Consider the following 26098-nt stretch of genomic DNA (forward strand, 5'->3'; position numbering starts at 1 on the left):
ACATTACTCTGTAAACTTAGGTGGTCATGATAATTGGGCTGGCAAGAAAGTGCACTCTGACACAATAGTGGCATCAGTGTCCAAATGTTGTTAAGTGTATTTGTAAAGCGCAGTCACCCTTAGGGGCATCCTGGCACTGAATGAGTGAACACATTAATAAATGGTCATTGTCAAGTTGGGAGATTTTGGAAATATGGAGGGAAATGGTAAAGAAATGGGGAATGGTAGTGCCCTGAGTAACACGATAGAAGAGGTTTTCACCAGGCAAAAGATGTTTCCAAGTAGAGTGCAATGGCATTCTTTACAAAAGTCTTGGTGTGAAAAGATGGGAAACCAAACTTTTATGACTGACCCTGTTGAAGTCAGCTGACATGACGTCCATCTAAAGGAGAGGCAGACTCAACTACCACAACAGTATTTATCTAAAGGGTCTCTGTTCTGCATCTGGGACAATTGTTGATTTTAAGGACAATGAATATAGAGCTAGATTTCAGGAATGTTTGTGATAGTGTGATGTTGATAACAGTAAGCCTTTTCAGCAGCCACATGCCTCCTTTGACAGCCCTTATTCGGTCCCACAAAACTATTTTTTGGTGTGTGGTTATGATACTTGAATCCATTTCATTGTACACGGGGGCTTGAGAGATAGGCACAAAGTGATAGCTTATCTAAAACATGTTCTGTCCTGGCTGTGAGATGGCAGTATCTTCTGCATGGGCACCCATATCACCATTCAAACAACAACATAGCTTCTATAGAAAGCAGCATATTCAGTTATTTCCTTTCACATGCACACCATTCTAGTAATTAGTGTCGGATAAAGTAAATCAAGACGTCTATTATTGTATTTCAAAATATAACACAATACTCAACATGACAAAAGACCATGGCCCTCATTACGAGCCTGGCGGTCTGTGACCGCCAGGCTCGCGGTTGGCGGGAGCACCGCCGACAGCCTGGCGGTGCCCCTTAGGGCATTCTGACCGCGGCGCTTTGGCCGCGGTCAGTGCAGGAAAACCGGCGGTCTCCCGCTGGTTTTCCGCTGCCCGTCAGAATCCTCCAAGGCGGCGCAGCATGCTGCGCCGCCTTGGGGATTCTGACACCCCCTACCGCCATCCACTTCCTGGCGGTTCGCCCGCCAGGAACAGGATGGCGGTAGGGGGTGTCGCGGGGCCCCTGGGGGCCCCTGCAGTGCCCATGCCAATGGCATGGGCACTGCAGGGGCCCCCGTAAGAGGGCCCCGCTTGTATTTCACTGTCTGCATAGCAGACAGTGAAATACGCGACGGGTGCAGTAGCACCCGTCGCACCTTCCCACTCCGCCGGCTCGATTCCGAGCCGGCGTCCTCGTGGGAAGGTTGTTTCCCGCTGGGCTGGCGGGCGGCCTTAAGGCGGCCGCCCGCCTGCCCAGCGGGAAACTCAGAATGCCGGCCGCGGTCTTCAGACCGCGGTGCGGTATTCCTGCGGCGCAACTTTGGCGGGCGGCCTCCGCCGCCCGTCAAAGTTGTAATGAGGGCCCATGTGTGGTAGAAAAAGTACCATAAAACAGCATAGCAACCAAGGTTCCAGTGCTGCGCTTGGAAGTTAGCATGGCACAACCATGTTTACCAAGATAAAGAAAAAATGAAAACATTCTACTTTTATAATGCCTGATTCAAGGATGTGTTATTTTTTGGGAAAAATCTACTTGTTAGATGTAGAAGGTGTTAGAAGCAAGAAGCGGCAGCCACTGCTCTGTGTTTCCAAGCAAGTGCAGCAGACAGAACAATCAGAGCAAAAACCCATGCATGGGCCTGTTCTGAACTTGCACACAGAAGTAGAAATTGTTCATTATACAACTCCCTGGATCGCCAAGCTCTGCTTTTATTTCTCCTGCCTTCAAGTCAAAATGAAGCTTAGAACTAAGGGTGCCAAACCGAGGACAGAAATGTGTCAACATCACATATACAAACCACAGTTGCAGTATTTCATGGTGGTTTTTCTTTCCTCTATTAAGGAAAATGTACTAGAACAGTGATCACTGCACAGAACACAAAAGTAAACTGCCCAGGGCAACTTTTACACATGCCCAGTAGAAACCTAATCCATTTACTGATTTCGAATAAACAAAGTCCCACATGCTTGGTAAAAATCATTATTTTGCTGTCCTTGCACTGTTTTTTTTAATATAGAAATGCTATAGGCAGGGCCCATCAGTATTAAATTAACTGTGTTCTGGGTGTGAACTGCACAGGCAAAAGACTCAAGGCATCCTGGGGATCAGGACATTTCTGCGCTATCTCAGCAGCAGCACAGTTTACTATTACCTATAGCTAATGGTATATATATTAATTTCTTCACTGACTTTCCCCATATGACAAAATCAGTGATACCATGCCTAGTAACTCAGTCCTTTCTTGGCATTTCATGACAAAGGCAGGGCAGTTTGATACTGGCTTGCAATAACAAAGCACGAAGCACCCCACAATACGTATCTCAAGGCCTGACTATAATATCTTCATTCATTCCAACTTTGCTATGTGTCCAAAGAATAGAGTAGCAGGAAGGTGTGTTAAATGCTCATCATTAACCTAGTATCTGCTGCAACCAAATCATTCTGAGGTGCAAGCATATATCCATCCATTCACATCTTTTACATGAGGTGGGGTAGGACAGCTAGAAAGAAAAGTTTAAGTGCTGGGCAATGAGATGGGTGGGATAGTTAGGAAATAAATAAAAAGTTACTTGTAATAGCAAATACACTGAAAAGCTACAGAGACAGGAATTAGGATCAGAAAAGAAGGAAGAATTGGAAATAGGTGTAGCATCCTCCCCATCCCCGGAGCATGCAAAGATTACAGCACACACAGAGCTCTTGATTATACATCTTTATTCCTTTACACACAATGACACACTAAATGATTACCAATCACACCTTGGCATCTGCCAGCAGGTTGCGCAATCTCTCTTCCAGGTCTGCTTGAACTGCGCGGGTCCTAGCGCACCTAGTTTCACGACACTACATCTCCCCCCTTGTTAAATTATAATAGTACAAACAATAGTTATGTTAGATTTCTTCAATGAGTTGTCAAGGTGCTCGCACTAGTCGACCAGATTGAATGGTGTGAGGTGGTGAAGTTGCACTCTGGTCCGGCACCAATGGCGGAGATTCTGGTGCTTGATCTGGACTGTCAGGTGAAATTGCATAAATTAAAGATTGCAGAAGCTGATGAACGCCGAGGTAGGTGCTTGAAATGTGATGAGTCCCGGGTGATGATTTTTCCGTGCTGCTGGGCTGTCACCATGTGTCCTTTGTATGTCACCACCCTCAGGGGTTCGGCATCAAATGGAGTGTCTGTTTTCCACTTTTAATATTATTTGACTTGGGTTCAGTCATTTTTCATCAAAGACTGTTTCCTGAGCTTGTTGACGGTGATCGGCGTGCATCTTCAACTTGCACTTTCGAGAAGTGTTCAGGGTCCAAACCCTGTCAGTGTCCAAAAATCAATCCACTGTTCACTGTGGCAATTTGGTCCAAATAGCTCTCCCAAACAGCAAGGTGGTAGGACTCACCAGTTGTGAAGCGAGGAGTGAGCGCTAAGCATGGAGGGCTTGGCATAGAGCTTGCTTCAGCTCAATTCCCTCCATCTCCGCTCGCTGAATTGTTTTCTTGAGGGTGCCCATGAATCGTTCAACAATGCCATTGCCTTGAGGCCACATAGGTGTGCTCTTTTGATATTTGACAATTAGTTTGACTAGAAACTCTTTGAACTCTTGACTGTTGAATGGGGGAGCTCTTGTCAGATCTGAGGCCTGAAGGTATACCCCATTCTGCGAAGATGTCGTCCAGTCGCTCAATGACCTTGTTATGGGTGGCTGATGACATTTCCTCCACTAATGGAAAGTTTGAATACTTATCAATGACTACCATAGGATGATGTCCTTCACCTAAGGGCCCAAAGAAATTAACAGCAATTCTTTCCCATGCTTATGTAGGAAGGTCAGATATTGTCAATGAATGTTGAATTACTTTAGGGGAAAGTTAGTTGCACAGATTGCACCCTTTCAGTTCTCTCTTAACTTGTTTGTCCTAGTGAGGGAACCACACTCAGGTGGTCATTATGACATTGGCGGTCTTTTCTGAAGACCGCTGTGGTGATGGCTACCAACAGACCGCTGCAGAGGTGGCAATCCGCCCGCCACATTATGACACACAAACACAAAACTGACAGAAACCAGCCACAACAACAATTCTGCCAGACCCGACGGAGGCGATAAACTGTTGGACCCACCACCCTCCCTGCTACGGCAGCAATATATCACCCTCCAAATTATGGACCATGAATCACCACAGGACACACTCAAAGGCGGTCAGCCATCGGCGGTGCACACCGCCAGGGTAAAATTGGGCACCCAACACCAACAGAAGCCAACAGAAGCCAACAGTAGCCAGATTAAAAAACCCAAACCTGACACACATACACACACCGTACACACCAATCAACAGCACTATAAAACACACTCCCACACAACCCACAATCCTTTGCAAACCCGAAAATACTGCTACACCTTGCTAGCAAAAGAGAATAAAAGAACTGCACACACAAACCACAGCCACCTATTCACCTTTCACACATCACTTACCACACACCATACCCCAACACATATCACACTCTGCATAACACACACTCTACATCCACCACACAATAGACATGTCTCCACAGAAGAATCCCAGTTTCAAAGATGAGGAGTTGTGGGTGATGGTGGAGGAAATCGTCAGGGTAGAGCCACAGCTGTTTGGTGCACAGGTCCAACAGATATCCATTGCCAGGAAGATGGAGCTATACCGGAGGATCGTGGACAGGGTGAACTCCGTGGGAACATATCCACGCACAAGGGATGACGTTCATAAGAAGTGGAATGCCCTATGGGGGAAGGTGCGTGCAGTGGCCTCCAGGCACCAACTTGCCATCATGAAGACTGGCAGTGGCCCCCTACTTTCTCCCCCACAGTTGACAGCATGTGAGGAGAAAGCCTTGGCAATCCTGCATCCTGAGGACCTCACTGGAGGCCTGGACACTGGTAAGTCACTATTACTACCCTACCACCACAGATACCTGCATGGCATGTCACCCCCTCACCCTGACTCCCTTCACCCCACTCCATCCCATACAGTGAACCACCCCCATAATCACCCTCAATTGTGTACCCTTGCATGCCCTACCTACTGCAAGCACACCCCTCCCAGCTCTGCATGCACACACAACAGTAATGAATGGGCAGCATGTAGTACTACCAATCCTACAATTCACCAGCATACACTAACCAAACGTTGGAGGACAACACCCAACCCATAGGGAAAGCCACAAATGCTTAATATGTGACAGAAAATGACTGTAACAAATCTTTGACATGTCCACAGGTGCCCCAGCCAATATCAGTGGCGAGCATGTGCCTTGGCAACCCAGTCCCCCACAAGAAGATGCCCTCAGTGATGACATCAACTCTGGATTTCCTGATCTGGATGATCTCCCTGGACCATCTGGTACCACTGGTCAGTTGGCCTCCATATCCCACCCCCAGTTCACCACAGGCCCCCCCATCCGACTCCAACACCACAGCAGCCACCCAACGTCCCCAAACCTCTGTCCACAGGACATGTCGATCACTTGTGTGCCCACCTGTACAGGGACCCGAGTCGACACCACACAGGCAAAACAATGAAGGCCCTGGTGTAAGTGGGAGTGGGCACACCATTCAGGGGACACAGGCACAGGGGCCAGGCCCAGTGGGAGGTTAGCTGTGCACCAGGGTGAGGCCCAACCTAGGGAACTGACTGCCCAGGAGGCACTCACACATGTCCTGGGCCCATACCAACAATCCCAGGACAGGATGGGCCAGGTACTTACCATCTTGCTGGAGAACCAGAGGCTGCAGGGGGTACACCATCAGAAGGTCATGCAGCAGTTGCAGGGCATACATGCCAACATGACCACCTTTGCAGGGGTGCTGGGTGACATGGCCAACATGATGCGTGAGTACACAGCACACCAGTGGGCCCCTTCCACTAGCCAGTCTACTCACCAGCCAATAACATCTGCTGCAGCTAGTCGACAGGAGGACCTACCACATCACTCACAGGCAACCAGTACCCCTCCCCTTGTAGAAGGTGAACCATCCTGCAAACGTTCCCTGCGACCCAGACAGACACCAGAGACTGTTGCCAAGACCCAAACCACCGCCAGGAAATGAGCCCCTCCTGAATGTCTCCCTTTTGTGCCACTGAAACACCTTGTTCACTTTGGACTGCCAGTACTCCTTTTCCTATGGCTCATGGATACTGGACCTGTGCAACATACCAACTGGGCCACTACACTGAAGTGTATGTCCACCATCACCACACTCTATTGCACTATCCCATCCTTTTGTCACTTCAATAAACACCCTTGGGCACAACTGAAGTTTCTGTGGTTTATCATACAATAATATGCAATGTCTTAAACTGCATTATCCTGTGCAAATGTCCTGTAATGTGTGAATCCATCTAACAAAAGTGTGTAAGCAGTCTGTAGTCATCACATCAGTACACAGTTGTGACCACACCAACATCTGCCAAAAGGGAAAGCATAAGCGACAGTCAATTGATAAGTGTAGGTAGTGCTTACCAGAACAGAGCAGCCACAGAGCACTTAACTGTAATGGAGAAATGAACAGAAGTGAAGTCTTACCTGGATGTCAGTGGAATGACTGCTGTATTATATGTGTCCTGTTATCCACATCCTCCTCCTCTTCCTCCTCTTCCTCCTCCTCCTCACTATCTTCAGTGTCCTCTGCTGCCACAGGTGCATTGTCACCCCTTCCTCTTGCAGGTAGGGCACATGGAGTCTGAGTGCCAAATTGTGCAGCATGCAGCAAGCCACCACTATCTGACAGACCTTCTTAGGGGTGTAGAATAGGGTTTCACGAGTTACATGGAGGCACCAGAACCTGGCTTTTAGTAGCCCAAATGTACGTTCAATAATCCTCCTGGCACGCCCATGTGTTTCATTGTACTGATTTTCTGCCCCTGTCCTTGGATTCCTCACTGGTGTCAACAGCCAGGACAGGTTTGGGTAGCCAGAGTCACCTGGAAGTAGTGAGGGACACTCATTACTCATGTACAATGGCACATAGTGCAACTTCAGGTGGCATACAGTGTCATACATTGGGTGAAGACTCAAGCTCACCTGTGAGCCACACTCTCTGCCTCTGTAGTCGTGCCATCACCTGTGGGACGCTGCTATTCTTCAACACATAGGCAACATGCACAGATCCAGGAAACCTGGCAGTGATGTGGGTGATGTATTGATCAGCAAGGCACACTATCTGCACATTTATAGAGTAGTAACTCCTCCTATTCCTGTAGACCTGCTCATTTGTCCAAGGCAATATGGGTCCCATCAATGTCCCCTATCAAATGTGGTATGTGTCTCTCTGCATAGAATGCAGCCTTCAACATGGGCAAATCTTCACTCTGGGGGAATGAGATGTAGCTACTCGTGTTTTAGCAAGGCAATCAAAACTCTTCTAAGCATATTTGAAAAGAGGCTGTGACATTCCTACTGCAAAGCCCACAATCACCTGGAAGGAACCACTTGCCAGGAAGTGGAGCATTGACAGTACCTGCACTGCAGGGGGTATTGCTGTAGTGCTATGGATGGCAGGAATCAGATCTGGCTCCAATTGTTGACACAGTTCAGTAATTGTGGTCCTGTCCAGATGATAGGTCATAATGATGTGGAGCTCCTCCAGTGTAGTCAAGTCCAATAGTTGTCTGTACACGGGTGCTTGTCTCCTCCTCCACAGTGGTAGGTATCTAGGTAAACCAAACATTATAGATGTATGTGTGACTACAGGTAGTATGGACACACAATATCACAGTACACAGAGCATGAATGTATGTAGCAGACTGGAATTGTCCTGGTGTACACCATCTGTGCCCATGACGCACATTTAATTGTCCGCCATGAGTACAAGCTTTAGGAATTGACAACAGCCTGTCCTGTATGCAGGGACAGGTGGAAGTGACATCATTCCGCTGGCGTTTGGCGTTATGGTGGAAGGTGGTCTGCACTGCCGTGCAACTCCTCATTGGCTAACATGGAGGTCTCTGGAGTACAGGAACCCATGTTGATCAATGCCGGCGGTGACGGTGTTCACCGCTACAGATGTGACCGCCATTTTCTCTGTCCCACTTCACTTGATTCCTGACTCTCTACAGATAAACACCTCCACTGCGCGTGCTGCTGTGTCCTGTGTCTGGAACCTATGATGGCCGGTGCAACAGGGGAAAGGGCCCCAGCCTTCACATTGGAGAAGCTTGTTGTTGGGGTCCTACCCTTGTATGGGTAGTTGTATGGGCCTCCAGTACAACAGGTGAGTACCTTATGGGTACGTTGGATGCAACATGGCTGTATGAAGATGTATGTGTGTACTGGCAGTGTGTCTTTGGGGAGTGTATTTTTGCTGCATGTAATGTGTATGCAGATGTACGGGTCATGTGTGGGCTTGATGTGAGTCAATGCAGTATGTAAGCTATTTCCATTACAGAATGGAGTGTTGAGTTCATGGTGTCTATTCGTCTGTGTTCCCTATGCAGGTCAGCGCCCATCAGAAGAAAGGGTTGTGATGAGCCATTGCCAAGGACGTGTAGACCCTAGGGGTCCATAGCCGGCGGAGCACCCACTGCATGAAATGGTGAGAGGACCTGAGATGGTGGGCCCGGAAGACCATGGAGGTCCAGCTGGGGACGGCCTCCAAACGAGGTAGGGGTGCCCCCTCAGGTCCTGACCCCCTAATGGCCTGGATACTGGCAGTGGCCAATCCTGAGTTTGATAGACGCTTGAAGGTAGCACAACAGCCACAACGGGGTGAGTACACACTGTGTGGTATACTTTTTTGTTGCCTGCCACAGTGTTTGGGTGCAAGATTCTATTCAGTGGAGGCCCCAATATGCCAGTTTAGCTAATCTAGTAGAGTCCTGCTTGGATTGTATATATAGTTGGTAATGGCAAGTAGCTGGCATTCCATGGCAGACATGGCTTAGTCCCAGTAGGTGTGCAGATGGTTGTGTTTGGGTTCATTTCTGCTCTTGTTCCTAGGTAATGGTTTGTCATTGTGGTATATACTGCACAGTGTGAGTCCCAATGTGTGATTGTGATGTGTATGCCCAATGTGCTGTTGTTGCTGTAATTGACCCTGTGCTCCCCTTTCTTTCTCCCCACCCTCCCTCCTTTTCTTATCCTGTCCTTGTGTGCATTAGCATCATCTGGCAAAGGAGCAGGAGCACTGGCGAGTGGGGGAGCTGCAGCCCACGGGACCCAGGAGGCAGAGTCCACGGACGCCGAGGGGACCAGTGGGTTGTAGGGCGAGGAGAGCACCACGGGGAAGACATGATTTGTGACATCTGACTCTGATTCCTCCTCCGATAGAAGATCCCTGGTGGTGGCAGACCCCTCTGGGACCACCCCAGCTACAACATCTTCCACCACCCCCTCTACCAGCACCACCCTTCCTGTAGCCCCCGCCCAGTTGCTCGTGCCGTTCACCCAGGAGGGTGAGCGTCTGTTTCGACCCAGGCACCTCAGGCCTGCCACAGTCAGCCCTGCTGCCCACACTGAGGAGGCTATTGACCTCCTGAGATCTATCTCAGAGCATCTCAGGGCAGTCAACCATGGTGAATGCCATCCAGGGTCTGGCATCCCAGATGCATCAATTGAATGCCTACCTGGAGGACATTCACAGTGGCTTGGCTGCCCTACAGAGATCGTTTCAGGCTCTGACCTCCTCTTTGATGGCAGCCAGTGTACCTGGTTCTTCTGTCCTCCCTCCAACTACTTGTTCCCAGTCCCAAAGCTGTCTCCCCACCCATCCCAAGCACACAATCAGACCAGCATGCACCCAAGACAACAGACAGGTCTTGCACAGACAAGCACAAGCTCACCACACTTCAATCCACCAGCACACACACAGCCAACACACAGTAGCACATACAACAACAGCCACTACCTCCACTGTCTCCCCCTCCTCCTCCTTCCTCACAGTCACATCAATGCTCACACCTGCAAGCACTGCATCTTCTGTCCGAGATCCTGCCACCTGTACAGCCCTGCCCACAGTCACCATAATACCAGACACATAGACTAGCACCCAACAATGTCCATGCACCTGAAACCCAGACCAGCACACCTACTCCTCCTACAACCACTCCCTCTACCTCCACTCCCAAACCTCCTCCCACAACCCGCCCTATTGGACCTAAGAAATGCTCCTTTCCTTTCCTGCCTTGACCTCTCCCCTCCTCCCCACCGTCCTGCCCATAAGAGGAAGCTCCCTCCCCCCCAGCCCTGTACATCCAGCTCCCAGTCCACTCATGTCCCTCCCCCTGCAGCTACACCTCTCACTAAGGGGCACAAGAGGGGCACTCTGGCCCCCAGCTCCAAATCACCACCTACACCCTCTCAGCAAAGGAGCAAGTACCTACCCCCTCCCAAACCTAAGTCCAAAGACTGCCCTCCCAAGAAACCCCACCTCCCCACCCCCTGCGGTGCCTGCCTACCATCAGCATGATGCCCCTGCCCAGTGGAGTGACTTGGGTTGTCAGGGGTCAAGTTGGGCCTTCGACGTTGCCCTGTGGCATTTCACTGACATTAGACTGGCCAATGGCTGTTTCTGTGTATATTTCTGTCATTTATTTTATTGATGTAGCTGTTTCCACAGAATTACAGAGGTTGGACCAGACGTATGTGCCCTGGCTTTCTTTGCTCCTGGTTTATGTTGTTGTTGAATTTCTCTGCAGATAGTTCTCAGTATGTGGTATGTGTGTATGGTGTGTGTTGTGTATGTGCGTGTGTCACTCTCCCCTCCCTCCCTTGTGTGCTAGGCGACTATACTCACCATCGTCGTCGGCATTGCTGCTCCTGGACTGCCATCACATGGTACAGCATCAGCAGGACTTCCAGTTTGGGTTACATGGCGGCCTCAGACTCCTCTGTGACCCTGGAGGTGAGTGTCTCCTTTTATATGATTCGTTTCCACCAGGCTTTTGGTGGTGGTGGTCCCGCCCCAGAAATCCTGGCGGTCTGCTGTGTCATACTATGGTGGGTGGGGTGTGGTGTTCCGCCAGCCTGAAGATGGCAACCGCCATGGTCAGTGGACAGACCACACTGGGTGGTACATTGGCTGTCTATGGGAGGGATCACTGTCATGGTCATAATTTGGCGGTCTTCACTGCTGGTCTGGCGACGGACCTACCGCCGTCGCTGGTGTGACAATGTCAGTCTTTTAGGGCTCTTTTGGTGGCTACAATGCCACAATGTCCTTCATGAGCCAGTTCAATTACTTTTTGTTGTAGGCTTTTGGTTATGATGATTCTTGAGCCCCTCAGCGCAATGCCTTCTTTGGTTAAGCAGTTCATCCTGTACATTTTTTAACTTTTGAAATTCAATGTCATCCTGCAAAGGTCGAACACTCTTTTTCCACAATTGAGCTGAAATGAGGTCCCTTAGATTACAAAAGGATGATGGACGGAGTGCTGAACAATGCAAACACTTACCCCCAGTCACAGATCTGGGTTTAATCCATCGTTCTTTTGCTCACCATGCCACCCCAGTTTGAACCCAGCCATATGCACATATGACTTGACCCTGTTCCTCATGGTAACAGTCAAGCCCGAACTACCAGGCCATGTCCTCCCTGGGCCGGAAACAAGCATCCTGGGACCGGTTTCAGGGTATCACCCTTCATCAGCCAGGCTAGCTTGAATCCTGTGGCACAGTGAGCAAGACCCAGCTGTGGATCACTAATTATGTCATAATCGTTAATGACCACACCTTGACACCTCCTAGGAGGTTACCCGATCCCTCTTCCAAGTCCGCCCCAAACCACAAGGGTCCTAGCACACCTAGGGCCTGATTTACAACAAACTGGTGCATCAATCATGATGCGCCAGATTGCTTGCAACAGCCTGTGCTCCCTAACAACACTATGGTATAGCTCTATTTACAGTATAGCGCACAATGGCACTCACTAGCACAGCTCCGTCAGTATTTCTGACACAGTTGTGGTGATTTGCTGGACTAGCGTCAAAAATGTTGACGCTAATCCAGCAAAGCTCGGGGAGGCCCATTTAAAACAGCCTAGCGTCACTTTAACACCTGCCCTTGAGCAAGCATTAAAATGACACTAGAAAGACGCAGTAAAATCTTATAAATTTCACTGTGCCATTCCTGTGGGGCTCTTAACGGGGTAACACCTCCCGTGCATACATTATACCTGCTTCAGGTATAAAGTGGCGAAAGGGTTTACAAACTGGGGCACTGGTCCTATTGCACCAGTTTGTAAATATAAGGGTCTGGGGGCTGTTCTGTGTTGCTGTAGCATTAAAAAAATGAAGCTGCAGAGGGCAAGGGGTGTGTAAATGAGCCCTCTAGTCTCACAGCACTACAATAGGAATGAATGAGGAGGGAAGGAGAAACCAAATTCTTTATAAAAACTAGAAAACAGCATTCCAGTGGTGTATTTACAGAAAAAAAAAAATAAACACCGATAACAATTGATTTCTACATTTTTGGAAGCACTGAAAAAGCCAGAAGAAATAGAAACTGAAAGCAGAAAATCTAGGTACTTGTAAACAGCCTCGCTAGTAGGAAAATAATACTTTCGTTGGGATTGCTTTCAAGGTCCATTTAGAAGAGGCAAGAGGATGAGGAAGTCTGGTGGATGACATCTTTACTTTTCCTTCCTTTGCAAGGGCCTCCGAAGAATAAAAATTAGACCTAAAGCATCCTGTAATTTAAATGTGTACTTTACAATCGTAGTTGCCTTGTCATCAGGTGCTGCATTTTTGAGTACAACAACGTTCAACATTTACAACTGTTTTCCTGTGCTTCTTTGTTGTACATTGCACAATTTTGGACTGCTATTAATACTTTACTGGCTCCAGCAGTTCATCAGACTATGGCTATATAAAGTCAAGTAAATTTTAAGACAACTCAAGATCCTTTGAGGAAGAACTGCTATCTGTAAATTCATATTTTATTGAGAAACATTTGTTCCTATATGCACAAGGAACTGCCACATCTGTACTTTTAAACATCTAAATGTTGACAAAGTAAGAAAAATAAGGTTCATCTAAAAAATAGTTGTCTCTGCTTGTGTCAGCAATGGGACCAATGGGAAAGAATGTGAGATCCAAATCTGAAACACCTTAAGCATGCAAATATCTACCATGGGAAAAGTGACAGAGGAGGTTAGTATGTAACGTATCTTCATGAAGCAAGAACGTGTGCCAAATCTTTAAGAGGACAGATGCAATAAGAAAAGCTGGATGGAGAGAATACAAGGAGATAATGAGAACTGAAAGGCAGCTTTGCGGCCAAAAATGGGCAGTGTTTGTAAGTGACACCTTTAGCGGCCACCAACTCTTGAATATACAACCAGCATTTGGCAAAATGTTTTTAATAACAATTATTCATGAACAAGCCAGATACATATTTTCAGAATTAAAATGTTTAGCCGTGGCGAAACTCACGGAGTTTCACTCCACGGAATTCCACAAAGTTACATAAAAACTCTGTGAGATTCTGTGAACAGGCGGAATTCCGTATGTCTCCATGATTGTTAGCACTGGGTGCTCGTTCTGCGCTGAAAAATCCATGCAAACAGCACCACATGACATGACAGAGGGTGCTGCTGCTCAAGCTGATTTTGCTCCTACTCGATTATATTTTCTGCTGGTGAAAAGTTGCGACTGCCCTCGAACGTTTGCCGTAAGAAAATCTCACCAGGTGTCCCACTAGCGCCCAAAAGTCATGCAAGGAGAAGCTAGTTCTCGCTTGCGCTCGCCAACTTACCATTGGCGAGTCACCCATGAGGAAAACTCTCCTACGCGGCAGTTGGCGACATTTGACCAGAACTCCGACATACAAGCATAACGTTGAGTGGACTAAATTCTGCCAACTCTGCCAGCAGTGCAGAATTTATCACCCATTCTTACAAATGTTCCAGTTATTTTGAATCTATTCAGTAAGGCAGGGCGAGGCTTAATCCAAACAGAAACTAGTCCAACCAAACAAAAGCATGGCATACCAGATCTGTGAATCATATTTTAGTAAGAATTTATATGCAGTAATTTAATTCCAGGATAATGCAAGAGGCTATTAGCATTCAGCCAGCATTCAGCAACACAGGAAGGATATGAAACAGGAATGGGCACTTCTAAGCTACTTAATAATTTTCCTAGAATTTCCATACAAGGTGTCCTTATTTATCTGTCATTTTCTTTGAAAGCATGAAATGCTTAACTCAGGACATTATCTATTTTGCTCCTACTCATCCCACATGCTTCCTCCCTGTGCATGGCTTCTTCTTCCTCCCCGTTCTCACTGCGCCACGTCCTTTATCCACTGGTCATATACACGCCCGCTGCAGTTTTTGAGTAGAGTGAGCAGTCTCTTAGCTAAAATCAAAGTTGAGTCAATTAATCTATTGCCTACTTTTTTGGGTATAAGTCTGGGGAAGCCTCCAAGCAGACACAGCTCCACAGTACATGCCACTTCTCTTTGGAGGGCATGGCACACCTGTCAGGTTAACAGGACCAATAAATCCCGTTCAGTGGGGATGTCCAAACCATGTGAAAGAAGTCTGTGGTTGATGGAATACACCTAAGGGAAGTCCTGGAGTTTACATTATATTTCTCAATTATCTTACAGAATGTATGGTAAGTCTGTTGTGTTTAGTTGAGATGGATACATTTTAGCTTAGTATTCCTTGACACAATTAGGGGTAAGCTTGGTTTCTATGCACCATCATGTTTAATGCCTTATAGAGCCAGGTCACCAGGTGGCATCCTGACTCCATTGTCATTAATAACTGTAAAACCTCATGCTGTTGGAGTTCCTCCATGCCTACCCCCAATGACTCAAACGACTAAGTCAAAGCTACATTTGTTAAGAACGTCTGTGACAGCAATCAATATTCTTCAATGAAGGTGTCTAGAGAGATAATTGACCCAGCCAAATAGCATTTCCCTACTTTTAAAATCCCCACTTCAGTCCAGTGTGAGAGGTGGCATGTGGTGAACAACTTGTAGAAGGTCATCATGTGGAAGCCTGACTAATGGCAATGCAGAAGGCTATTGGGGTATCTCTCCCAGCATTTTATCACAGGCGACAGTGGTAGCATTTGTTCACCTGCTTTAATTTTAGCTTGCATTTGGAGTGCAGCACCCTGGTTAGGTTCCTTCTTCATCTTGCCCATATCCTCTGTGTTTTGCCTCTTCATGACTGCCTTCAGATTTCACTAAATAGTGTTAAAAGCTTTCTCCAGGTTGAGGGAAACCACCATTGCCTCTGGATCAGTTTCAATCTCTGTGTCCTGCAACACCCTATATAACCTCTAGAGGTTAAGGGACCTACTGTGCACTGGGGTGAGCCAATTTTGATGTTTGTGGATCAGGGTAGTAAAATGGGAATATAATCTGTTGGCCAGCACTTTACTAACAATTTTAAAGTTCATGCTATGCATGGAGAGTGGCCTAAAGGAGGAAACCTTCTCCACTAAAGTTCTCTTCTTGGGTAAAGGTACAACCAAGGCCTCTCTTGTTGCGAGTAGCTCCCCTTCTTTCGAAGTCTCTGCATCAAGGGCGAGTCAGAAGAGATTCATAGGCTTAATACAATTCAGTTGGGGTTCCATCAAACCAGGCTGTTTCCTTCTTTACAGATCTTTATTAGCCCCTCTTATCTCATTGGCTAAGATGGGACCACTTAATCTCTCCACCTCATCATCACCCCTGTGCAGGAAGTATCTCACCTGCCCCGGTGGCGCCTTAGTGGACACCCTGTATAAATGTACACAATATTCATGAAGGCATTGTTAATCTTTTGTTGGATGTGCACTAACCACACCTCCTTTGTCGTTAATTGTGTAACCAACTTACCACTGATTTCTGGGCGTACCAGAAAAGCCAATAGTCTCCCAAGTTGGCCCTCCCATTCATGTACTCTGGAAATATATTCTTTAGAATTTTGGAAACAGAGCCTCTCAATAGTAAGCACCTATTTCTCTCTATAGTCTGCAAGTTTTGTCTTTCAGGAGGGTTTAGGGGTGCCTCTAGCTCCAGGGCATGTATGGTTTTGTCAAGGATGACCAGTTTGTTGTCTAGCTCTTTCCTGATACTAACTGCCTTACCCATGCAATGGCCCCTCATCACCACCTTAAATGCCTCCCATTCTACAAGGGAACTGCAGGCAGAGCCCTGCTTCTTATCAAAATACCCAGAAATCGTGTCTCTCAATGATCTCCAATGAAACACCAGGCAAGGCACTAGGTTGAAACCTCCATTCAGCACAAGTGGCCAAGAAGCTCTAAGTTGCATAGTAACTACCAAAGGATTGCGGCCTGGCAATGTTCTTCCAAGGTATTCTGAGCTCTACATGTATTGACCTATGTGCCCAGTATGTAATACCTTATACAGATATACATGCACATTGTAGAGACTAGAGTAGAATGAATAATCCTTTTGAAGACAATGTTATATTCTACAAATGTTGGAGAGTCCCCAGTCCGACATCCACCCGGTGAAACCCTGCGCAATCTTCAAAGGCTGTGAACCCAGCAAAGGAGGTGGGGAGCAAGGAAAATTCATATCAACCACACAGTTGAAAGCTCCCTGCCCCAAATATCATAGTTCCTTTAGATAAGCACCCCAAACAACATGATAGTAAAGGTTAAATGATCATGATTAGATGCATATATACAACCCAATAACACTTCCCATTGGTCCAGCATACCAGATACCGATACAAAGCGATCTTCCTTGTCTAACTGTGTCCCTGTGGCTAAGAAAAGAACCCCGATCTTTTGCAATGATCCTGGCAAAAGAGGAATACCCTTTGGCATACACCTGGCTCCACCATCTATGCTGTAGATGAGTATTCTCAACTTTGGTTAGGTGTGATTCTTGTAGAAACACTATGGGCCTCATTACGACCCTGGTGGCCGGCGGTAACATCGTCAGCAGGCTGGCGGTGTACCTACAGTGTATTATGACCGTGGCGCATTAGCCACGGCCATACTGCTGGCCCCTCCACTATACCGCCAGGCTTCTGCCAGGCAGTCATAATCCCCAACCACCAGCCTGTCCATGGCGGTAAACACCGCCATGTAAAGGCTGGCGGTAAGGGGGACGCGAGGGGCCCCTGGGGGCCCCTGCAGTGCATGGACCCTGCATGGGCAGTGCAGGGGCTCCCAGGTACAGCCCCATCGCGCATTTCACTGCCCGAATCTCGGGCAGTGAAATGCGCGACGGGTGCAGCTGCACCCGCTGCACATCAACATTGCCGCCGGCTCTAATATGAGCCTGCTGCAATGTTGATGTGACTATTCCACTGGCCCAGCAGAAAAGTCATAATAGGGAGCCACAAATACCGCCAGCACTGTTTCCGTCTGCTGGTCCATGGGCCCAGCGGAAAAGTCATAATAGGGAGCCACAAATACCGCCAGCACTGGCGATATAGTGGCGTCCGCAACTTCAGCGGTCTTTCTGTAAGACCGCCGAAGTTGTACTGAGGGCTTATATGTGCACCTCTTCTGGAAGTATGCATTAAACTTGTGTCATTTAGCTGATGATCCTAAGGATCCTAAGCTAAGGAACAGGAACGTATCCTTCATAGATGCCATATCTGTGCTGAGTTTGTTCAGGCTAGTGACTCTCCCATTGACCTCTGGCCTGTCATTGCATTATCTGCCTTGTAGGAGCTGCTAAAGTCACAGCCCCTCCCTTGTCTACCCCTATGAAGGATCCTTGGTGTAGGTGCCTAAGAGATCTTCTAAAATCTAAACAACACATCCCAACTCCCTAGCCCCAGAATGGCGAAGGAATGGCCCTCCAAACAGTCTGAGAAACTCTTCATTGTTCTGTTCAAACTATTGCCCACAATTATCAATCAAAGCAATCTTAAGGGCTGTGCCTATTATCAAACCAGACTCATAGCCCCCATTTCCCTCCAATCCACACTTCCCATTCAACCATAATAGTAACAAACTGCCATCATATTGTCTGTGTCCATACCACCCCACAAATTTCACCCAAGTGCACTCAAGCCAGCGTCCTCCCCCACCAGACCACAAATCATCATCAGAGTGTAACCTGTGGTAGTTCCTCCTTCTCAATACTGTCACCCTCTGAGCCTGTTTCAGAAGTGTTTAGATCTGAAGTTTGTCTACTCTCCATTCAGAAGCTTCAGTTTGGCTGACCACAGATGCAGCCAACACAGCAGCCGCATTGATTTTTTCTGTTTGTTACCTGGTTGACCTATTGTCAACCGCAAATGGAGGTTTTTGCCAATGTTGCTTATTCTTCTTGTGGGGGAGAGGTTTGGGCAGGGTTAGTTGATCTACCTCATTGTTATGCTCTGTAGCCTGTCCCATGCCGCTGAGGGTTCAGTGAAAAGCAAAGTTATATTGCCAATCATTCATTTCAGTTTTAATGAAAAAGTTAATGAGTAATGCAGGCCTGCTTACCTCTAAAAAGTAAGCCCTTTTAAAGTGTATTGCCTCCTTGTAGTATGGGAATAGTGTAACAGAACAGTTCTCAATCTCGAAAGGATAAGTTGTGAGGGCCTTTTGCTGGAGAATATCTCTGTCAAGGTAATGAAGTAGTCTGGCTACCACCGGTCTAGGGCACCCCCGGGAGTGGCTTTTGAGCTGGTACTCTGTGTGCCCAGCCCAGCACAAAACAAACTAGTGAGGTATTGAGGTGCAACCTCCATTTTTTGAGGAAGGCCACCATATCTAAGCCCTCCGATCCCTCTGAAAGGCCCATAATTCTCATGTTATTGCAGTGGTTTCTGCCTTCTGCATCCTTTGTCTGGTATTCTACCAGATACACTTTCTCTGTGACATTGGTGCCCTATAGTTTCATGGACATGCAAGTGGGGTGCATCTCTTTCAATTCTTCCTCTGTGACCTTCACCCTGTTGGATAACTTGTGGTGATCTGCCTTGCAAATCTCCACACCTGGAGCCACTGTATCAATTTATTTGTTCAAGGGTATGTCTAGACTCTGAGATTGCTTCCAGGATCTTGTTAAGTTTGTTCTGAAACAATAGGGCTGTGAGCCCAGCCCCATAGGATGTGCCAACTCACCCTCAGTGCTGGGGCTCTTCTCCAACTGGGTACTCACCTCCTTTTGTCTCGGCTTACTTATTCTGACCCCTGTCATGGATAGCTGACATTAGTGCATGATGACACAGCCTAATTCAAATGTTTTCCAGCAGGTCCAGTGTAACTCATTGTCCATTCAGTGTTACTAAGTAGACCTCTCACCCCACTCCCTTGTGATATAGTGACAGAGGGAGCGGAAGTTGTGGGGATGTAGTTTTGGGCCACAGACCATAGTAGCCCATCAGGTAGATGAAGGGCAGCATGGCTATGTAAAAAATAAAAATAATCTTGAGCTAGATTGATGCTCGACTCCCAAAGGGTCATAATCCCACATTGTTAGATGAAGGCCTTGGCCAACTTTTTATATTCAATCTGACTTGTATACCATTACTGGTGGTCGAAGGCCTGCCCTAATTATTAATTAGTTATTCCACAAATCCTGAGACTTACATTATTCTACCTCACTATGAGGATTGTCCTCTGCCTTCTCTGACGTTCTGCCTAAGAGGGCCATCAACCAGAGTCGTCAGGAATTCTGCCTTCAGTCTCTTGTTAGATGATTCAACCCCCAGCCATTAAGGCAACACACAGGCCGCAGCAGGGGACTAGCAGCACCATCTTTCAGGAGAGCTACGATGCACAGCAAAGCTCTATCCCAGCTGCGCAGACCTCCATATTTGCTCTGGTCAGGGCTCTGATCCCCAACATCATAGAAGGCAACCCGGCCATGGGCTGGATGTTCAACTAGCGGGCCCCACCAAGGAGCAGACCATGCACTCCAGAGTGGGGGGTTGCACCATACAGCAGGACCTCGATCCCAACTGCGCAGCTACCCAGTCAGTGAGGCCAGGATCCGGATTCTCAAATGTTCTGGGCACAGCAGTGGGTATGAGATTTTCATATGACATCCATGCCCGGCAGCAAAGGAAAGGTAATTAGGGAGTCAGTAATGGAGCTCGGGGCTTAAGCATCTACCATCCCGACCAACATAAACACACAACCCAGCACTTGACACTATCTTGACCCCAATTCAATGGAATAAACTGACAGAATTGGGATTAAATCCATTTTGAGTCCAGAGAAGGCAACGTCCATACTTACTGGGCTAGATGAACTGCAAGTGGTTCCAGTACCACAGCTAGATCTTACAGGGTATACAGGTGTTTCAGATTACATCATGTTCATGTAATCAATGACCAGGTACCTTGTTTAGGTATGTTCTAAGTTGAAGACCATGTATTAATATTCTTTTTATGGTTTCGGCTCTAAAATGTCAGGTCCTCGAAGCCCCAACTCCCTAAAGGTTTAGGAGTAATCAGAGTGCAATTTTGATTGTTTTCCCTTCATGCTCTTTACTAATTAGCTGCACGGTGGAGCCCCTTGCTAGCAATCTGTCTTAAGACGTTGAACTCATGCATGCAGTATTTTCTGTAAACGTCATCACTCAAAGTCAAGTTGATTTGTTTAATGATTTTAATTACATCTGACAGATGCTACTAGCTTCATCTTTCCAAAAAAAAAAAGACATGGCATTTGCGCATTTGTTTTTGGCTGATTAATGTGTGGCCTGAAGAACGGCTGTTAGTGAACTCTCAAGGTGAGCAGCATAAGATAAGGGGAACTGACTAACACGAAGAAGCATTTAAAACATCCTCACAAATGTACATGTTTGTAATTTTAGAAAACATAAATATATTTACTAACAGGTATCCATTTATAATAAGGTTTCACCATACTTTGTTGTTGTCTTTTGGATTTATCTAATGCAATGAATTATCCACATCAGTCATATGTATGTTTTACAGGAGCCCAGGGCCTGATTTGTAGTTTGGATGGAGGCATTACCGTTTCTGCCAACAGTGGATTTACACATTTGCCTTTGGAAAACACTGCCACATTTAGAAATCTAGCGCATTGCCAAAGACTGGTGATAAATCAAACAGGTAAATCCCAGGAGGTGTCCAACCTAAATGTAGATTTACAGGAAATTGCAACTCTATTGGTCGAATTTCTGTTAATCGCCAATTTCTGCTACACAATATTGATTAATAATGTGTGACGGTACTGGATCCATACCGCCTCAGCTGCAGTGCACTGTCAGTTCCCATCTTCTAGGTCCAACGTGGTGGGGTTTAAAATGTTTTTCGGCTGTTTCCACAGTGATTCCACGAAGAATATTTCAGGCGGGAAATCCACCCGTATCATTTCAGTTCTTGATGGACTCGATTTATCGCCATCAGTTATATGCTCCTATTGGAGGAAAACAGACTTGGTGGAGTTAGTAGTGACTAACACACTTCTGAAACGGCGGAGGCCTGCTCCTGGAGGAGTTACAATATCTGCTGGCCGGTACCTTGCTGTTCTCCATTGACGTCATGTAGGGGCTGCCAGGCTCGACCCCTGCCTTGCTCCTTGCACTCCCTGGCACTTCCTTTGCGACGCCTGGCCTCAGAGGTGACAAAATCAGTACCAGGAGCACAGGGGCAGCTGGTTCTTGCAGACGTCGGTTGGAGCTCCATTTTCCTCGTTTTCTGTGAGTACTTTATTACACTAATAGTGAATAATGTATAATTCACAATAGTGTAATAAAGGATGGAGTACAATTAGCTAGAATACGACCCGCATCTAAGGTAAGTAAACATACTTGTAAATGTCTGGGGTGTACGTGCTTGCGGGTGAGAGTCTGTTTATGCGAGAGAGTATATGTATGTGTGAATGTGTGTGTGTGTGTGTGTGTGTGTAAGCATCTGTGTGAGTAAAAGTAAAGGTCAAATGATACGCGATGTCACTTCTGCTACCCCTGGCATTTTGGAGAATTGCCTTTAATGCTGTTCTCCCGCAGAGCGAGTCCTCGATGTTGGTTAATAAGAGTGTTATGTGAATTCTGAAATATATGGTCGTTTGTTGGTTTCAGAGACCTGCCAGTTTATGCTCAAACGGAAACATACCACATAATGTTTGCCTGGATCGTAATCCTCATCTCAGGAGTCCTTGCCCCCCACTATTTTAATGAACTGCGGAGGCTAGGCCTAAGGTATCAATTCGTTGTCTTGTTGTACACCGACAATGAAATGATTGGTGTTTTAAATAACAATTTAGATTTTGACCAAAGCAATATATCATTTATTTCTGAAATTGTAAACGAATTCCTTATTAATGTAGGCACTGAAATAACAGCATATATAGTGGGCGCCAAGAAACAAGTACACATTCCCAGATACACAATGTTGATCGGTGAGACAGCCACAATGCTTTACTGATGCCCATTGACATAACAATTTTGATATTTATTCTACAATTCAGTGCTCATTGTAAGTGACATTAGTGTAGCTTGGTAAATTTCTCAAAATGGTAAAAAGTTGGACAATTGGTGTCGCAACAAAGTAATCAGTAGGGTGGCCACAAATGTCAATCTCATTAGACAAGTAGATGTCAACAGCGTTTTGACCCTGATGCTCACAGGATTTTGGGTCATTACTATGATTTATGTGAGCGGGTGAGTACCTGCAGGGCTATTAAAAACTAAACAATTGTGAGTTCATGAATAGTACAAAATGAATCTATTAAAACAGATAATATGTACAGACAAAAAGGATCCAAAAAAGGTTTAGGTAGAAAAAGAGTTACTTCTGCAGTACATTAAGGCAGAAAGATCCCCAATAGTGAAGAAGAATGAATTTGGAAAAATTGTAAAAATCGCAAGGTTAACAAGGAGACAATAACTGGTACAAATGTACATGCACATTCAGAGCAAGAGCTGCCTGTGATATTGATTCACAAATACTAGGAAACTGGAGTGGACTAGCATTGGCAAAGCCAATAAGTCTTACCTAGGCAAGAGCTATTGGCTTTGAAGTCAGAGAAAGAAACACTAAGATCCCGGGAAGACAGAGGCTGACAACTGACCTCTGTCTTTGTATGCACATCGAATGTGACAAGATAAGAACAAGATTTAAAGATATGTTTACAGAAATCCAGTACTGGTGGAAGAATACACTAAATTGGGGATGGGAAACGGAAGGGATGAACTCAAGCTGGACAGCCTAAAACAAATAGAGCCACCAAATAGAAAGCAATCAAATGTGGGTTACAAACCACAAAGGCAATGTTAAGCAACGGGCTGAATGCATTCCGAGGGAAGCTTTCCAAATGTTCACAAGATGTCTTTAGCAAACTAGAAAGCTCCAGTAGGCTTGACCTTGAAATGGATTCCAAAAATGATCTGTGCAATACCTGTGGTGCCAGAATAGAGTTCACCTAGTGATTAGGAGAGTAATTCAGCAGTAAGCAATTTAGGAAATAGTTCCTACAATTACAATGAACATTGGCAATGTCAAGAGGTCTGAATTGCATTGTCAAGATTTGGGTGCTGTTGGAGAAAGTTGTGATTAACAGGAGTTGTTGCCCAGTAGCAGGAGAGAAGATCCACCAACCTCAATTGTGGTGTGAGTTGCATCCCAGAGACAGGGGAGAAGCAAGATTCTGGCACCATGATGAGCATCATCCTGGCATTAGTAGAGAGCAACTACTGGTTGGGGATTAAGGTCCTAGAGTGCACAGAAAGGATTAAGTGCCTCATCAAGGAAGGTTAGAAGCATTATAGTATTGAATATGTGATGAGTGACTGTACTTTTCAGAAACAAATGATTGTGTGATGACCGGCCATACTTTTGAGATGTAAAATAATCCCTCATGAATCTGAGTGGAGGACGAAGGGTGCACCCAAAAAGCTGTTAAAAAGAGGGTGATAATAAAATATTCCCGTGAGCTAATTCAAGTTATTATTGACAATATCTCAAGCCAATGTCTCAAGGGTCCTGAGCCAAAGAAGCTGTAGGAGGATGACTCAAAGCCCTCTAAATCTATAAACTATGGGGCAGGTTTAAGAAAAGTGACACTGCACCCAGTCCAGCGCCACTTTTCTTGCGCCCCTTAGCACCCCCTACCGCCACCATGTGTGCACCGTATTTAATCTGCGGCGTACCTCAAGGCTCATCGCTCAGCCCGACACTCTTCAATGTCTACATGAGCCCCCTCGCCGACATCGTACGCAAGCACGACATCATCATCACCTCCTACGCCGACGACACCCAACTTGTACTCTCCCTCACCAAGGACCCCGCCAGCGCCAAGACCACCCTACAAGAGGGTATGAAGGACGTCGCAGATTGGATGAGGCTCAGCCGCCTAAAGCTGAACTCTGAAAAAACGGAAGTCCTCATCCTCGGCAACACCCCGTCCGCCTGGGACGACTCCTGGTGGCCCACGGCCCTCGGCACCGCACCGACCCCCGCAGACCACGCCCGCAACCTCGGCTTCATCTTGGACCCTCTTCTCACCATGACCAAGCAAGTCAACGCCGTGTCCTCCGCCTGCTTCCTCACTCTCCGCATGCTCCGTAAGATCTTCCGCTGGATCCCCGCCGACACCAGAAAAACCGTGACCCACGCCCTCGTCACGAGCCGCCTGGACTACGGCAACACCCTCTACGCCGGGACCACAGCCAAACTCCAAAACCGCCTGCAACGCATCAAAAAAACGCCTCGGCCCGCCTCATCCTCGACGTACCCCGCAACAGCCACATCTCCGCACACCTGAGACACCTGCATTGGCTCCCAGTCAGCAAAAGGATCACCTTCCGTCTTCTCACCCACGCACACAAAGCCCTCCACAACAAGGGACCGGAATACCTCAACAGACGCCTCAGCTTCTACGTCCCCACCCGCCCCCTCCGCTCCGCTGGCCTCGCACTTGCAGCCGTCCCTCGCATCCGCCGCTCCACGGCGGGTGGGAGATCTTTCTCCTTCCTGGCGGCCAAGACCTGGAACTCCCTCCCCACCAGCCTCAGGACCACCCAGGACCACTCCGCTTTCCGGAGACTCCTAAAGACTTGGCTGTTCGAGCAGCGATAACCCCCCCTTTCCCCCCTAGCGCCTTGAGACCCGCACGGGTGAGTAGCGCGCTTTATAAATGTCAATGATTTGATTTGATTTGAAAATACAGCGCACCATGGTGCAGGGTAGACGGAAATAGCGTCAACATTTTTGATGCTATTGATGTGCTGTTCAGGGTTAGCACCAACATTTTGGCACTAACCCAGAACAGTACATATGGGCCCATTATAAATAATGATGTGGCCCCTTTTAATGCCTGCTCTGAGCAGGCGTTAAAAATGCCCAAAAAAAGGCACAGAGAAATCTTTTAGATTTCTATGCGCCATTTTTTTGGCACCCCTAATGGGGGAATGCCCCCCTTGCATACATTATGCCTGGCGCAGGTATAATGTGGCGCAAGGGGTTACAAAGTGGTGTAATGCATGCATTGCACCACTTTGCATATCAGGTACAGCGATTTTGGCATCGTTGGGCTAAATTAGCATAAAAAATGACACTAATGTGGCACAAGGAGGCACTAGGCCCTCTTATATCTGGGCCTAAAGGTTTCAACTTACACCAGACCTAACAATTTAACTATTCCTCAGTAATATAAAGGTAAGGAACCATCAAAATTAAACATGGCATGATGGTGAAAGGCTTACATGCCAGAGAATGAATGTTTGATTATGGGCAAAGCTAACTCAAAATCTATATTTTGTGAACAAATCATTCATAAAAAAATGCAAATTAGTCCCATCCTTTTCTACCACTTCTGCCTATAGCCAAATAGCCCGTAGCAAGTTGGAGTAGGAGGTATAAACAACTCAAATTAGGCCAGTATTGTACTGGCTTTAATATGGATAGAGTTGTCAGGAAGGCACCACAGGGCTCCCCAAGAAATGTGGCTTCTGGGTTATGGAGCTACACCAAGTGACACTCTCTTTCACCAGAGAAAGGGACATTTCGTACAGAATGACCTTTTACTATTTATGCACTAGTGTGCTAGATAGTGTAAATGCTCCCACAACTACTATGTGAGCC

The sequence above is a fragment of the Pleurodeles waltl genome, chromosome 4_1 (genome assembly GCF_031143425.1).
Source record: "Pleurodeles waltl isolate 20211129_DDA chromosome 4_1, aPleWal1.hap1.20221129, whole genome shotgun sequence".
NCBI lineage: Eukaryota > Metazoa > Chordata > Amphibia > Caudata > Salamandridae > Pleurodeles > Pleurodeles waltl.